Below are 16,554 nucleotides of genomic sequence, written 5' to 3'. Positions count from 1 at the left end.
TGCTTATGTCAATGGCCTTGCACTCTCCTTTTGGATTCTCTTCTGTATTGCTTGGGAGTGTACTAGGAGGGATTTCAGTGATCCTTTTACTCAGCTGGCCCACTTGTGCTTCCAGATTTCTAATGGAATATCTTGTTTCATTCATGAAACTTATAGTGGCCTTAGATAGATCAGAGACTAAGTTTGTTAAATTAGAAGTATTTTGCTCAGAGTTCTCTGTCTGTTGCTGAGTGGATGATGGAAAAGGTTTATTATTGTTAAACCTGTTTCTTCCACCATTATTAAAGCCTTGTTGAGGCTTTTGATCCTTCCATGAGAAATTTGGATGATTTCTCCGTGATGAGTTATAGGTGTTTCCATAAGGTTCACCTAAGTAATTCACCTCTGCTATTGCAGGGTTCTCAGGATCATAGGCTTCTTCTTCATAAGAAGCCTCTTGAGTACTGTTGGATGCAGCTTGCATTCCATTCAGACTCTGAGAGATCATATTGACTTGCTGCGTCAATATTTTATTCTGAGCCAATATGGCATTCAGAGTATCAACTTCAAGAACTCCCTTCTTCATAGGCGTCCCATTATTCACAGGATTCCTCTCAGAAGTGTACATGAACTGGTTGTTAGCAACCATGTCAATGAGTTCTTGAGCTTCTGCAGGCATTTTCTTTAGGTGAATGGATCCACCTGCAGAAGTGTCCAGTGACATCTTTGATAGCTCAGATAAACCATCATAGAATATATCCAGGATGGTCCATTCTGAAAGCATGTCAGAAGGACACTTTTTGGTCAACTGTTTGTATCTTTCCCAAGCTTCATAGAGGGATTCACCTTCTTTCTGTCTGAAGGTTTGAACATCCACTCTAAGCTTGCTCAGCTTTTGAGGAGGAAAGAACTTGGCTAAGAAAGCCTTGACCAGCTTATCCCAAGAGTTCAGGCTATCCTTGGGTTGAGAATCCAACCACAGTCTAGCTCTGTCTCTTACAGCAAAAGGGAAAAGCATGAGCCTATAGACTTCAGGATCTACTCCATTAGTCTTAACAGTATCACATATCTGCAAGAACTCAGTTAAGAACTGAAAAGGATCTTCAGATGGAAGTCCATGAAACTTGCAGTTCTGCTGCATCAGAGAAACTAATTGGGGTTTCAGCTCAAAGTTGTTTGCTCCAATGGCAGGAATAGAGATGCTTCTTCCATGTAAATTGGAATTAGGTTCAGTAAAGTCACCAAGCATCCTCCTTGCATTGTTGTTGGATTCGGCTTCCATCTCCTTTACTTGTTCGAAATTTTCAATCAAGTTGTCTCTGGATTGTTGTAATTTAGCTTCTCTTAATTTTCTCTTCAGAGTCCTTTCAGGTTCTGGATCAGCTTCAACAAGAATGCCTTTTTCTCTGTCCCTGCTCATAAGAAAGAGGAGAGAAAAAGAAAAGAAGAGGAATCCTCTATGTCACAGTAAAGAGGTTCCTTATTGTTAGTAGAAGAAAAGAAGAGAAAAATCTGAACTCAGAAAGAGAGAGAGAGGGTTCAGATTTTTTTTTGTGGGTGAGGAAGAGATGTTAGTAGATGAATAAATAAATAGAATAAGATGAGATAGGGAAAATTTCGAAAATAATTTTTGAAAAAGTGTTAATTGATTTTTGAAAATAGTTTTTGAAAAAGGTTAGTGGTTTTTCGAAAATAAAAAAAATAAAAAATAAAAAAGAATTTTTGAAAAAGGGGGAAGATATTTTCGAAAATTAGAGAGAGAGAGTTAGTTAGGTAGTTTTGAAGAAGATAAGAAACAAACAAAAAAGTTAGTTTGTTAGTTGAAACAAATTTTGAAAAGGTGAGAAGTTAGGAAGTTAGAAAAGATATTTTGAAATCAAATTTAAAAAAAAAGATAAGATGAGAAGATATTTTTGAAAAGATATGATAAAAATTAGTTTTGAAAAAGATTTGATTTTTAAAATCACAATTAATGACTTGATTCACAAGAAATCACAAGATATGATTCTAGAACTTAAAGTTTGAATCTTTCTTAACAAGCAAGTAACAAACTTGAAATTTTTGAATCAAAACATTAATTGTTGATGTTATTCTCGAAAATATGATGTAAAATTAAGAAAAAGATTTTTGAAAAATATTTTTTGGAATTTTCGAAAATAACTGAGAAATTTGAAAAAGATTTGATTTTTTGAAAAAGATTTTGAAAAAGATAAGATTTTCAAATTGAAAATTTGATTTGACTCATAAGAAACAACTTGATTTTAAAAATTTTTGAAAAAGTCAACTCAAATTTTCGAATTTGATGAGAGAAAAAGAGAAAGATATTTTTTTTATTTTTGAATTTTTATGATGCAAGAGAAAAACAAGAAAAATGATGCAATGCATGAAATTTTTAGATCAAAACAATGAATGCATGCAAGAATGCTATGAATGTCAAGATGAACACCAAGAACACTTTGAATGTCAAGATCAACATCAAGAACATATTTTTGAAAAATTTTTAATGCAAGGAAAACATGCAAGACACCAAACTTAGAATTCTTTAATGCTTAGACACTAAGAATTCTAGAATGCATATGAAAAACAAGAAAAGACACAAAACATGCAAATGCAAAGATCAAACAAGAAGACTTACCAAGAACAACTTGAAGATCATGAAGAACACTATGAATGCATGAAATTTTTCGAAAAATGCAAGATGCACATGCAAATGACACCAAACTTATAACATGACTCATGACTCAAACAAGAAACATGAAAAATATTTTTGATTTTTATGATTTTATGATTTTTTTGTATTTTTTTTTATATTTTTCGAAAATTATTTAGAAAGAAAGAAAAATAAGGATTCCAAAAATTTTTAATATGAATTCCAGGAATCTCGCATTTTTAATTTAAAGCTTCAGTCCAGGAATTAGACATGGCTCACTAGCCAGCCAAGCTTTCAATGAAAGCTCCGGTCCAAAACACTAGACATGGCCAATGGCCAGCCAAGCTTTAGCATGTAATTCAGACATGACATGACTGACATACCCTACAGTCGTATAACAGCTGATGGTTGGAAGCCTCAGTCCAAAAGAATTTAGACATGGCTATACAGCCAACCAGGCTTCACATGCTTCATGAAACACTAGAATTCATTCTTAAAAATTTTGAATCTAAGAAATTTTTTTTTTCGAAAACAAAAGAAAAATTTTTGAAAGATTTTTTGAAAAATTTTTTTTTGAAAACAAAACAAAAAGAAAATTACCTAATCTGAGCAACAGGATGAACCGTCAGTTGTCCAAACTCGAACAATCCCCGGCAACGGCGCCAAAAACTTGGTGTTGTTGCCGGATCAAAATTTGGCACTGATGTTACCGGACCAAAAGCTTGCCGAAAACTCGAACAATCCCCGGCAACGGCGCCAAAAACATGGTATGCGAAATTGCTACTCAGGTTGTGAATTGTTGTTCGAAATTGATTCCCTGGCAATGGCACCAAAAACGGATGCACAGGACCATGGTCTAAACATATCTTCACAACTTCGCATAACTAACCAGCAAGTGCACTGGGTCGTCCAAGTAATACCTTACGTGAGTAAGGGTCGAATCCCACGGAGATTGTCGGTATGAAGCAAGCTATGGTCACCTTGAAAATCTCAGTCAGGCGGATATAAAACAGTAATGGGTTTTCGAAAATAAATAATAGAATAGGGATAGAGGTACTTATGTAAATCATTGGTAGGAATTTCAGATAAGCGAATGGAGATGCTTTTCGTTCCTCTGAACCTCTGCTTTCCTGCTATCTTCATCCAGTCAGTTTTACTCCTTTCCATGGCTGGCTTTATGTGATACATCACCATTGTCAACGGCTACTTTCAATCTTCTCTCGGGAAAATGATCCAAATGCCCTGTCACGGCACGGCTAATCGTCTGGAGGCATCACCCTTGTCAATGGCTTCATCTTATCCTCTCAGTGAAAATGATCAACGCACCCTGTCACGGCACGGCTATTCATCTGTCGGTTCTCGATCATGCTGGAATAGGATTTACTATCCTTTTGCGTCTGTCACTAACGCCCCGCAATCGCGAGGTTGGAGCTCGTCACAGTCATTCATTCATTGAATCCTACTCGGAATACCACAGACAAGGTTTAGACCTTTTGGATTCTCTTGAATGCCGCCATCATTCTAGCTTACACCACGAAGATTCTGATTAGGAGATCTAAGAGATACTCATTCAGTCTAAGGTAGAACGGAAGTGGTTGTCAGGCACGCGTTCATAGGGAATGATGATGATTGTCACGTTCATCACATTCAGATTGAAGTACGAATGAATATCTTAGAAGCGAAACAAGATGAATTGAATAGAAAACAATAGTACTTTGCATTAATCTTTGAGGAACAGCAGAGCTCCACACCTTAATCTATGGAGTGTAGAAACTCTACCGTTAAAAATACATAAGTGAAAGTCCAGGCATGGCCAAGAGGCCAGCCCTCAAACGTGATCTAAGATAGCATACAACTGATCAAAGATACCTAATACAATAGTAAAAGGTCCTATTTATAATAAACTAGCTACTAGGGTTTACAGGAGTAAGTAATTGATGCATAAATCCACTTCCGGGGCCCACTTGGTGTGTGCTTGGGCTGAGCTTGAGTGTTGCACGTGTAGAGGCCATTTGTGGAGTTGAACGCCAGGTTTTGATTCATTTCTGGCGTTCAACTCTGGTTTTGGATCCTTTTCTGGCGCTGGACGCCAGATTTGGGCAGAGAGCTGGCGTTGAACGCCAGTTTACGTCGTCTATTCTTGGCCAAAGTATGGACTATTATATATTGCTGGAAAGCCCTGGATGTCTACTTTCCAACACAATTAGAAGCGCACCATTTCGAGTTCTGTAGCTCCAGAAAATCCACTTTGAGTGCAGGGAGATCAGAATCCAATAGCATCAGCAGTCCTTCTTCAACCTCTGAATCTGATTTTTGCTCAAGTCCCTCAATTTCAGTCAGAAAATACCTGAAATCACAGAAAAACACACAAACTCATAGTAAAGTCCAGAAATGTGAATTTAACATAAAAACTAATGAAAACATCCCTAAAAGTAACTAGATCTTACTAAAAACATACTAAAAACAATGCCAAAAAGCGTATAAATTATCTGCTCATCAGCGCTGAACTCCCAAAATGGGCAGCATCTGGGTGCTGAACGCCAGAATTGCACCCTGGAGAAGAGCTGGCGCTGAACGCCCAGAACAAGCATGGTTCTGGCGTTCAACGCCAGAAATGGGCATCAAATGGGCGTTGAATGCCCAAAATGGGCACCAACCTGGCGCTGAACGCCCAGAGTTGTGTGCAAGGGCATTTTACATGCCTAATTTAGTGCAAGGCTGTAAATCCTTAAACACCTCAGGATCTGTGGACCCCACAGGATCATCTCAGGATCTGTGGACCCCACAGGATCCCCACCTACCTCCACTCACTCTCTTCTCTCTTCTCAATCATCCTCTATTCCCAATAAACACTCTTCCCCATAAACCTACCCAATAAACTCCACCTACCTTCAAAATTCAAAATCAATTTCCCACCCAAACCCACCCACATGGCCGAAACACACCTCCCCCCTCTTCTCCATATTTTCTTCTTCTTCATCATCTAATTCTTTCTTTTCTTGCTCGAGGGCGAGCAATATTCTAAGTTTGGTGTGGTAAAAGCATAAGCTTTTTGTTTTTCCATTACCATTGATGGCACCTATGACCGGAGAATCCTCTAGAAAAGGAAAAGGGAAGACAAAAGCTTCCACCTCCGAGTCATGGGAGATGGAAAGATTCATCTCCAAAGCTCATCAAGACCACTTCTATGATGTTGTGGCTAAGAAGAAGGTAATCCCTGAGGTCCCTTTCAAAATCAAGAGGTGCAGGAAGCTCATCACCATGAGATCCCGGAAATGCCCCAAATGCATTTTCCTCCACAAAACTATTGGGAGCAAATCAACACCTCCCTAGGAGAATTAAGTTCCAACATGGGACAATTAAGGGTGGAACATCAAGAGCACTCCATCATCCTTCATGAAATTAGAGAAGATCAAAAAGCAATGAGGGAGGAGCAACAAAGACAAGGAAGAGACATAGAAGAGCTCAAGGACATCATTGGTTCCTCAAGAAGGAAACGCCACCATCACTAAGGTGGATTCGTTCCTTGTTCTAATTTCTTCTGTTTTTCATTTTCTATGCTGAGTGCTTATCTATGTTTGTGTCTTCATTACATGATCATTAGTAGTTAGTAACTATGTCTTAAAGTTGTGAATGTCCTATGAATCCATCACCTCTCTTAAATGAAAACTGTTTTAATTCAAAAGAACAAGAAGTACATGAGTTTCGAATTTATCCTTGAACTTAGTTTAATTATATTGATGTGGTGACAATGCTTCTTGTTTTCTGAATGAATGCTTGAACAGTGAATATGTCTTTTGAAGTTGTTGTTTTAAGAATGTTAAATATGTTGGCTCTTGAAAGAATGATGACAAGGAGACATGTTATTTGATAATCTGAAAAATTATAAAAATGATTCTTAAAGCAAGAAAAAGCAGCAAAGAATAAAGCTTGCAGAAAAAAAAATAGGAAAAAAAATAGAAAAAGAAAAAGCAAGCAGAAAAAGTCAAAAGCTCTTAAAACCAAGAGGCAAGAGCAAAAAGCCAATAGCCCTTAAAACCAAAAGGCAAGGGTAATAAGAAGGATCCCAAGGCTTTGAGTATCAGTGGGTAGGAGGGCCTAAAGGAATAAAATCCTGGCCTAAGCGGCTAAACCAAGCTGTCCCTAACCATGTGCTTGTGGCATGTATGTCATGTGAAAACTTGAGACTGAGTGGTTAAAGTCAAGGTCCAAAGCAAAAAAAAAAAGAGTGAGCTTAAGAACCCTGGACACCTCTAATTGGGGACTTTAGCAAAGCTGAGTCACAATCTGAAAAGGTTCACCCAATTATGTGTCTGTGGCATTTATGTATCCGGTGGTAATACTGGAAAACAAAGTGCTTAGGGCCACAGCCAAGACTAATAAAATAGCTGTGTTCAAGAATCATCATACTGAACTAGGAGAATCAATAACACTATCTAAACTCTGAGTTCCTATAGATGCCAATCATTCTGAACTTCAATGGATAGAGTGAGATGCCAAAACTATTCAAGAGGCAAAAAGCTACAAGTCCCGCTCATCTGATTGGAGCTATGTTTCATTGATAGTTTGGAATTTATAGTATATTCTCTTCTTTTTATCCTAATTGATTTTCAGTTGCTTGGGGACAAGCAACAATTTAAGTTTGGTATTGTGATGAGCGGATAATTTATACGCTTTTTGGCATTGTTTTTAGTATGTTTTTAGTAAAATCTAGTTACTTTTAGGGATGTTTTCATTAGTTTTTATGTTAAATTCACATTTCTGGACTTTACTAAGAGTTTGTGTGTTTTTCTGTGATTTCAGGTATTTTCTGGCTGAAATTGTGGGACTTGAGCAAAAATCAGATTCAGAGGTTGAAGAAGGACTGTTGATGCTGTTGGATTCTGACTTCCCTGCACTCAAAATGAATTTTCTGGAGCTACAGAACTCAAAATGGCGTGCTTCCAATTGCATTGGAAAGTAGACATCCAGGGCTTTCCAGAAATATATAATAGTCTATACTTTGCACAAGTTTAGACGACGCAAACTGGCGTTCAACGCCAGCACTCTGCCCAATTCTGGCGTCCAGCGCCAGAAACAAGTTGCAAAGTGGAGTTCAACGCCCAAACTGGCACAAAAGCTGGAGTTCAACTCCAAGAATGACCTCTCCACGTGTAGACTTCAAGCTCAGCCCAAGCACACACCAAGTGGGCCCCGGAAGTGGATTTATGCATCAATTACTTACTTCTGTAAACCCTAGTGACTAGTTTTTTATAAATAGAACTTTTTATCATTGTATTCGTAGTCTTGGTTACTCCGGTTCCCCTCTGGAGCCGAGACCAATGAAATCCATTATCACTTATGTATTTTCAAACGGTAGAGTTTCTACACTCAATAGATTAAGGTGTGGAGCTCTGCTGTTCCTCAAAGATTAATGCAAAGTACTACTGTTTTTCTATTCAATTCAACTTATTCCGCTTCTAAGATATTCATTCGCACTTCAACTTGAATGTGATGAACGTGACAATCATCATCATTCCCTATGAACGCGTGCCTGACAACCACTTCCGTTCTACATTAGATTGAATGAGTATCTCTTAGATCTCTTAATCAGAATCTTCGTGGTATAAGCTAGATTGATGGCGGCATTCATGAGAGTCTGGAAAGTCTAAACCTTGTCCGTGGTATTCCGAGTAGGACTCTGGGATTGAATGACTGTGACGAACTCCAAACTCGCGAGTGCTGGGCGTAGTGACAGACGCAAAAGGATAGTAAATCTATTCCAGTATGATCGAGAACCTCCAAGATGATTAGCCATGCAGTGACAGCGCATCGGACCATTTTCACAGAGAGGAATAGGATGCAACCAACGACAAGGGTGATGCCTCCAGACGATTAGCCGTGCTGTGACAGAGCATTTGGACCATTTTCCCGAGAGGATTGAAAGTAGCCATTGGCACCGGTGACATCCTTACACAAAGCCAGCCATAGAAAGGAGTAAGACTGATTGGATAAAGACAGCAGGAAAGCAGAGGTTCAGAGGAACGATTGCATCTCCATACGCTTATCTGAAATTCTCACCAATGATTTACATAAATATTTCTATCCTTAGTTTATTATTTATTTTCAAAAACTCCATAACTATTTTATATCCGCCTGACTGAGATTTACAAGGTGACCATAGCTTGCTTCATACCAACAATCTCTGTGGGATCGACCCTTACTCACGTAAGGTTTATTACTTGGACGACCCAGTGCACTTGCTGGTTAGTTGTATCGAAGTTGTGACAAATTATGAATTGAGATTAGAGCACCAAGTTTTTGGAGCCATTACCAGAGATCACAATTTCGTGCACCAAGTTTTTGGCGCCGTTGCCGGGGATTGTTCGAGTTTGGACAACTGACGGTTCATCTTGTTGCTCAGATTGGGTAACTTTCTTTTCGTTTTCTTTTCAAAAAGTTTTCAAAATTTTTTCAAAAATCTTTTAAAAATTTCTCCTTTGTTTTCGAAAAAAAAAAATAATAATAATAAAAATGTTTTCAAAAATATTATTTCTTCTTCAGAATTTTTAAGAATGAATTCTAGTGTTTCATGAAACATGTTGAATCCTAGCTGGCTGTAAAGCCATACCCAAACTGCTTTGGGATTGGTCTTCAACTAATCACCTCAATGGATGTAATTTACATACTAAAGCTTGGCTGGCTATTAAGCCATGCCTGACCCTTTGATTGGAGCTTTAGGCTAAAAGAGCATAAGATTCCTGGAATTCATATTAAAAATTTTGGAATCCTTATTTTTCTTTTTCACAAATAATTTTCGAAAAAAAAATACAAAAAAAATTATAAAATCAAAAAAATCAAAAATATTTTGTGTTTCTTGTTTGAGTCTTGAGCCAAATTTCAAGTTTGGTGTCAATTGCATGTTCATCTTGCATTTTTTGAAAAAATTCATGCATTCATAGTGTTCTTCATGATCTTCAAGTTGTTCTTGGTAAGTCTTCTTGTTTGATCTTTGCATTTGCATGTTTTGTGTCTTTTCTTGTTTTTCATATGCATTCCTGAATTCTTTATGTCTAAGCATTAAAGAATTCTAAGTTTGGTGTCTTGCATGTTTTCTTTGCATTAAAAATTTTTCAAAAATGTGTTCTTGATGTTCATCATGATCTTCATAGTGTTCTTGGTGTTCATCTTGACATTCATAGCATTCTTGCATGCATTCATTGTTTTGATCCATAACTATCATGCATTGCATCATTTTTTTGTTTTTTTCTCTCATCATAAAAAAATTCAAAAATAAAAAAAATATCTTTCCCTTTTTCTCTCTTAAAATTTCGAAAATTAGATTTGACTTTTTCAAAAATTTTTAAAGTCTAGTTGTTTTTATGAGTCAAATCAAATTTCCAATTTAAAGATCTTATCTTTTTCAAAATCTTTTTCAAAAATCAAATCTTTTTCAATTTTTTTTAGTTATTTTCGAAAATTTCAAAAATATTTTTCAAAAAATCTTTTTCTTAATTTTACATCATATTTTCAAAAATAACATCATCAATTAATGTTTTGATTTAAAAATTTCAAGTTTGTTACTTGCTTGTTAAGAAAGATTCAAACTTTAAGTTCTAGAATCATACCTTATGATTTCTTGAGAATCAAGTCATTAATTGTGATTTTAAAAATCAAATCTTTTTCAAAACTAACTTCAATCATATCTTTTCAAAAATATCTTCTTATCTTATCTTTTTCAAAAATTTGATTTCAAAATATCTTTTCTATCTTCCTAACTTCTTATCTTTTCAAAATTTGTTTCAACTAACTAACTAACTTTTTGTTTGTTTCTTACCTTTTTCAAAACTACCTAACTAACTCTCTCTCTCTAATTTTCGAAAATATCTCCCTCTTTTTCAAAAATTCTTTTTAATTAACCAATTATTTTAATCTTTGATTTTAAAAAATTTTTCGAAAAATTACTAACTTCTTTCAAAAATTATTTTCGAAAATCCTCTCCCTCTCTCATCTTATTCTATTTATTCATTCATCTACTAACATCTCTTCCTCACATCACTCACCAAATTCGAACCCCCTCTTCTATCTGTGTTCGAATTTTTTCTTCTTCTCTTCTTCTACTAACAATAAGGAACCTTTTAACTGTGACATAGAGGATTCCTCTTCTTTTCTTTTTCTCTTCTCTTTCTTATGAGCAGGGACAAAGAAAAAGGCATTCTTGTTGAAGCTGATCCAGAACCTGAAAGGACTCTGAAGAGGAAACTAAGAGAAGCTAAATTACAACAATCCAGAGACAACCTTATTGAAAATTTCAAACAAGTAAAGGAGATGGCAGCCGAACCCAACAACAATAATGCAAGGAGAATGCTTGGTGACTTTACTGCACCTAATTCCAATTTACATGGAAGGAGCATCTCCATCCCTACCATTGGAGCAAACAACTTTGAGCTGAAACCTCAGCTAGTTTCTCTGATGCAGCAGAACTGCAAGTTTCATGGACTTCCATCTGAAGATCCTTTTCAGTTCTTAACTGAATTCTTGCAGATCTGTGATACTGTTAAGACTAATGGAGTAGATCCTGAAGTCTACAGGCTCATGCTTTTCCCTTTTGCTGTAGGAGACAGAGCTAGAGTATGGTTGGACTCTCAACCCAAAGATAGCCTGAACTCTTGGGATAAGGTGGTCACGGCTTTCTTAGCCAAGTTCTTTCATCCTCAAAAGCTGAGCAAGCTTAGAGCTGATGTTCAAACCTTCAGACAGAAAGAAGGTGAATCCTTCTATGAAGCTTGGGAAAGATACAAGCAGCTGACCAAAAAGTGTCCTTCTGACATGCTTTCAGAATGGACCATCCTGAATATATTCTATGATGGTTTATCTGAGCTATCAAAGATGTCATTGGATACTTTTGCAGGTGGATCCATTCACCTAAAGAAAACGCCTTTAGAAGCTCAAGAACTCATTGACATGGTTGCTAATAACCAGTTTATGTACACTTTTGAGAGGAATCCTGTAAGTAAAGGGGACGCCAATGAAGAAGGGAGTTCTTGAAATTGATACTCTGAATGCCATATTGGCTCAGAATAAAATATTGAATCAGCAAGTCAATATGATTTCTCAAAGTCTGAATGGAATGCAAGCTGCATCCAACAGTACTCAAGAGGCATCTTCTGAAGAAGAAGCTTATGATCCTGAGAACCCTGCAATAGCAGAGGTAAATTACTTAGGTGAACCTTATGGATACACCTATAATCCATCATGGAGAAATCATCCAAATCTCTCATGGAAGGATCAAAGGCCTCAACAAGGCCTTAATAATGGTGGAAGAAACAGGTTTAGCAATAGCAAGCCTTTTCCATCATCCACTCAACAACAGACAGAGAATTCTGAGCAGAATCCATCTAGCTTAGCAAATTTACTCTCTGATCTATCTAAGGCCACTGTGAGTTTCATGAATGAAACAAGGTCTTCCATTAGAAATTTGGAAGCACAAGTGGGCCAGCTGAGTTAAAGGATCACTGAAATCCCTCCTAGTACTCACCCAAGCAATACAGAAGATAATCCAAAAGGAGAGTGCAAGGCCATTGAATTAATTACCATGGCCGAACCCACAAGAGAGGAGAAGGACGTGAATCCCAAGGAGAAAGACCTCCTGGGACGTCCAGTGATCAATAAAGAGCTTCCCTCTGAGGAACCTAAGGAATTTGAGACTCATCTAGAGACCATAGAGATTCCATTAAACCTCCTTATGCCATTCATGAGCTCTGATGAGTATTCCTCTTCTAAAGAGAATGAGGATGTTACTGAAGAGCAAGCTACCAAGTTCCTTGGTGCAATCATGAAGCTAAATACCAAATTATTTGGTATTGAAACTTGGGAAGATGAACCTCCCTTGTTCACCAATGAACTAAGTGATTTGGATCAACTGACATTGCCTCAGAAGAGACAGGATCCTGGAGAGTTCTTAATACCTTGTACCATAGGCACCATGATCTTTAAGGCTCTGTGTGACCTTGGTTCAGGGATAAACCTCGTACCTCTCTCTGTAATAGAGAAACTGGGAATCTATGGGGTGCAAGCTACTAAAATCTCATTAGAAATGGCAGACAATTCAAGAAAACAGGCTTATGGACAAGTAGAGGACGTGTTAGTAAAGGTTGAAGGCCTTTACATCCCTGCTAATTTCATAGTCCTAGATACTGGGAAGGATGAGGATGAATCCATCATCCTAGGAAGACCTTTCCTAGCCACAGCAAGAGCTATGATTGATGTGGACAGAGGAGAATTGATCCTTCAATTGAATGAGGACAACCTTGTGTTTACAACTCAAGGATCTCTCTCTGCATCCATGGAGAGGAAGCAGAAAAAACTTCTCTCAAAGCAGAGTCAACCAAAGCCCCCACAGTCAAGTGAAAACTTAAGACTGAGCGGTTAAAGTCAAGGTTCAAAGCAAAAGAAGAGTGTGCTTAAGAACCCTGGACACCTCTAATTGGGGACTTTAGCAAAGCTGAGTCACAATCTGAAAAGGTTCACCCAATTATGTGTCTGTGGCATTTATGTATCCGGTGGTAATACTGGAAAACAAAGTGCTTAGGGCCACGACCAAGACTCATAAAATAGCTGTGTTCAAGAATCATCATACTGAACTAGGAGAATCAATAACACTATCTAAACTCTGAGTTCCTATAGATGCCAATCATTCTGAACTTCAATGGATAGAGTGAGATGCCAAAACTATTCAAGAGGCAAAAAGCTACAAGTCCCGCACATCTGATTGGAGCTATGTTTCATTGATAGTTTGGAATTTATAGTATATTCTCTTCTTTTTATCCTAATTGATTTTCAGTTGCTTGCGGACAAGCAACAATTTAAGTTTGGTGTTGTGATGAGCGGATAATTTATACGCTTTTTGGCATTGTTTTTAGTATGTTTTTAGTAGAATCTAGTTACTTTTAGGGATGTTTTCATTAGTTTTTATGTTAAATTCACATTTCTGGACTTTACTAAGAGTTTGTGTGTTTTTCTGTGATTTCAGGTATTTTCTGGCTGAAATTGTGGGACTTGAGCAAAAATCAGATTCAGAGGTTGAAGAAGGACTGTTGATGCTGTTGGATTCTGACCTCCCTGCACTCAAAATGAATTTTCTGGAGCTACAAAACTCAAAATGGCGTGCTTCTAATTGCATTGAAAAGTAGACATCTAGGGCTTTCCAGAAATATATAATAGTCTATACTTTGCACAAGTTTAGACGACGCAAACTGGCGTTCAACGCCAGCTCTCTGCCCAATTCTGGCGTCCAGCGCCAGAAACAAGTTGCAAAGTGGAGTTCAACGCCCAAACTGGCACAAAAGCTGGCGTTCAACTCCAAGAATGACCTCTCCACGTGTAGACTTGAAGCTCAGCCCAAGCACACACCAAGTGGGCCCCAGAAGTGGATTTATGCATCAATTACTTACTTCTGTAAACCCTAGTGACTAGTTTATTATAAATAAAACTTTTTATCATTGTATTCGTAGTCTTGGTTACTCCGGTTCCCCTCTGGGGCCGAGACCAATGAACTCCATTATCACTTATGTATTTTCAAACGGTAGAGTTTCTACACTCCATAGATTAAGGTGTGGAGCTCTGCTGTTCCTCAAAGATTAATGCAAAGTACTACTGTTTTCTATTCAATTCAACTTATTCCGCTTCTAAGATATTCATTCGCACTTCAACTTGAATGTGATGAACGTGACAATCATCATCATTCCCTATGAACGTGTGCCTGACAACCACTTCCGTTCTACATTAGATTGAATGAGTATCTCTTAGATCTCTTAATCAGAATCTTCGTGGTATAAGCTAGATTGATGGCGGCATTCATGAGAGTCCGGAAAGTCTAAACCTTGTCCGTGGTATTCCGAGTAGGACTCTGGGATTGAATGACTGTGACGAACTCCAAACTCGCGAGTGCTGGGCGTAGTGACAGATGCAAAAGGATTGTAAATTCTATTCCAGTATGATCGAGAACCTCCAAGATGATTAGCCATGCAGTGACAGCACATCGGACCATTTTCACAGAGAGGAATAGGATGCAACCAACGACAAGGGTGATGCCTCCAGAAGATTAGCCGTGCTGTGACAGAGCATTTGGACCATTTTCCCGAGAGGATTGAAAGTAGCCATTGGCACCGGTGACATCCTTACACAAAGCCAGCCATAGAAAGGAGTAAGACTGATTGGATGAAGACAGCAGGAAAGCAGAGGTTCAGAGGAACGATTGCATCTCCATACGCTTATCTGAAATTCTCGCCAATGATTTACATAAGTATTTCTATCCTTAGTTTATTATTTATTTTCAAAAACTCCATAACTATTTTATATCCGCCTGACTGAGATTTACAAGGTGACCATAGCTTGCTTCATACCAACAATCTCCGTGGGATCGACCCTTACTCACATAAGGTTTATTACTTGGACGACCCAGTGCACTTGCTGGTTAGTTGTATCAAAGTTGTGACAAATTATGAATTGAGATTAGAGCACCAATTTTTTGGAGCCATTACCAGAGATCACAATTTCGTGCACCAACCATCTAACTACTTTTTCACTCATCATTTTCGAAAACTAACTAACAACTTTTTCAAAAAATCTTTTTAATTAATTAATTTATTTAGTTTTCAATTTTATTTTATTTCTTTTCTTAAATTTCGAATTCTAACTTATAATCAAAATAAAAACAAAAATATTTTTCTTTTCTTTTAATTAATAATTCGAACCCTCTCTCCCTCTCTGTGTTCGAATTTCTTCTTCTACCTCATTCTTCTATTCTTCTATTCTTATACTCACATAAAGGAATCTCTATACTGTGACATAGAGGATTCCTCTTCTTTCTATGCTCTTCTTTTTCATATGAGCAAAAACAAGGATAAAGACATTCTTGTTGAAGCTGATCCTGAACCTGAAAGGACTCTGAAGAGGAAGCTAAGAGAAGCTAAAGCACAACACTCCGGAGAAGACCTGATAGGAATTTTTGAAAAAGAAGTAGACATGGCAGCCGAACCCAACAACAATGGTGGAGATGCAAGGAAGGTGCTTGGTGACTTTACTGCACCAACTTCCAACTTCAATGGAAGAAGTGAATTACATGGGAGAATCCTATGGAAACACTTACAATCTTTCATGGAGGAATCATCCTAATTTCTCATGGAAGGATCAGCAGAAGCCTAATCAAAGCTTCAACAATAATAATGGTGGGAGAAATAGGTTTGGCAATAGCAAGCCTTCTCCATCATCTTCTGAACAACAGACAGAGAATTCTAAGCAGAGCCTCTCTGACTTAGCAACCATAGTCTCTGATCTATCTAAGATCACTCTCAGTTTCATGACTGAAACAAGGTCCCCCATCAGAAATTTGGAGGCACAAGTGGATAAAAGAGTGACTGAAACTCCTCCTAGTACTCTCCCAAGCAATACAGAAGAGAATCCAAAAAGAGAGTGCAAGGCCATCAATATACCTAACATGGCCAAACCTAGAGAGAGTCAAAAGGCAGTGATTTCCAGTGAGGAAGACCTCTATGGACGTCCACTAACCACTAAGGAGTTCCCTCCTGAGGAACCAAAGGAATCTAAGGCTCATACAAAGACCATAGGGATTCCACTGAACTTATTGTCGCCATTCATGAGCTCTGATGAGTATTCTTCCTCTGAAGAAGATGAAGATATTGTTGAAGAGCAAGTTGCTCAGTATCTAGGAGCGATCATGAAGCTGAATGCCAAGTTATTTGGTAATGAGACTTGGGAGGATGAACCTCCATTGCTCATCAATGAACTAAATGCCTTGGTTCAACAAAAATTACCTCAGAAGAAACCGGATCCCGAAAAGTTCTTAATACCTTGTACCATAGGCACCATGACCTTTGAGATGGTTCTGTGTGACCTAGGGTCAAGAATAAACCTCATGCCACTCT

At 37.7% G+C, this 16,554-nt stretch overlaps 2 non-coding genes across 2 annotated transcripts; one reads left to right on the top strand and one right to left on the bottom strand.

Annotated features, from left to right (window-relative positions):
- Positions 1-757: 757 nt before the first annotated feature.
- Positions 758-865, top strand: LOC148573586 (small nucleolar RNA R71). The gene has a single exon (XR_015906002.1). It is a non-coding gene; the product is annotated as a small nucleolar RNA R71 (small nucleolar RNA).
- A 10,470-nt stretch (positions 866-11,335) lies between these two features.
- On the bottom strand, positions 11,336-11,443 carry LOC148573585 (small nucleolar RNA R71). Its single transcript, XR_015905519.1, has one exon. It is a non-coding gene; the product is annotated as a small nucleolar RNA R71 (small nucleolar RNA).
- Between the last annotated feature and the right edge of the window lie 5,111 nt (positions 11,444-16,554).

Source organism: Arachis ipaensis, chromosome B2 (genome assembly GCF_059453495.1).
Source record: "Arachis ipaensis isolate K30076 ecotype BB chromosome B2, ASM5945349v1, whole genome shotgun sequence".
Classification (NCBI taxonomy): Eukaryota; Viridiplantae; Streptophyta; class Magnoliopsida; order Fabales; family Fabaceae; genus Arachis; species Arachis ipaensis.
This window is presented reverse-complemented; position numbering and strand designations above follow the sequence as displayed.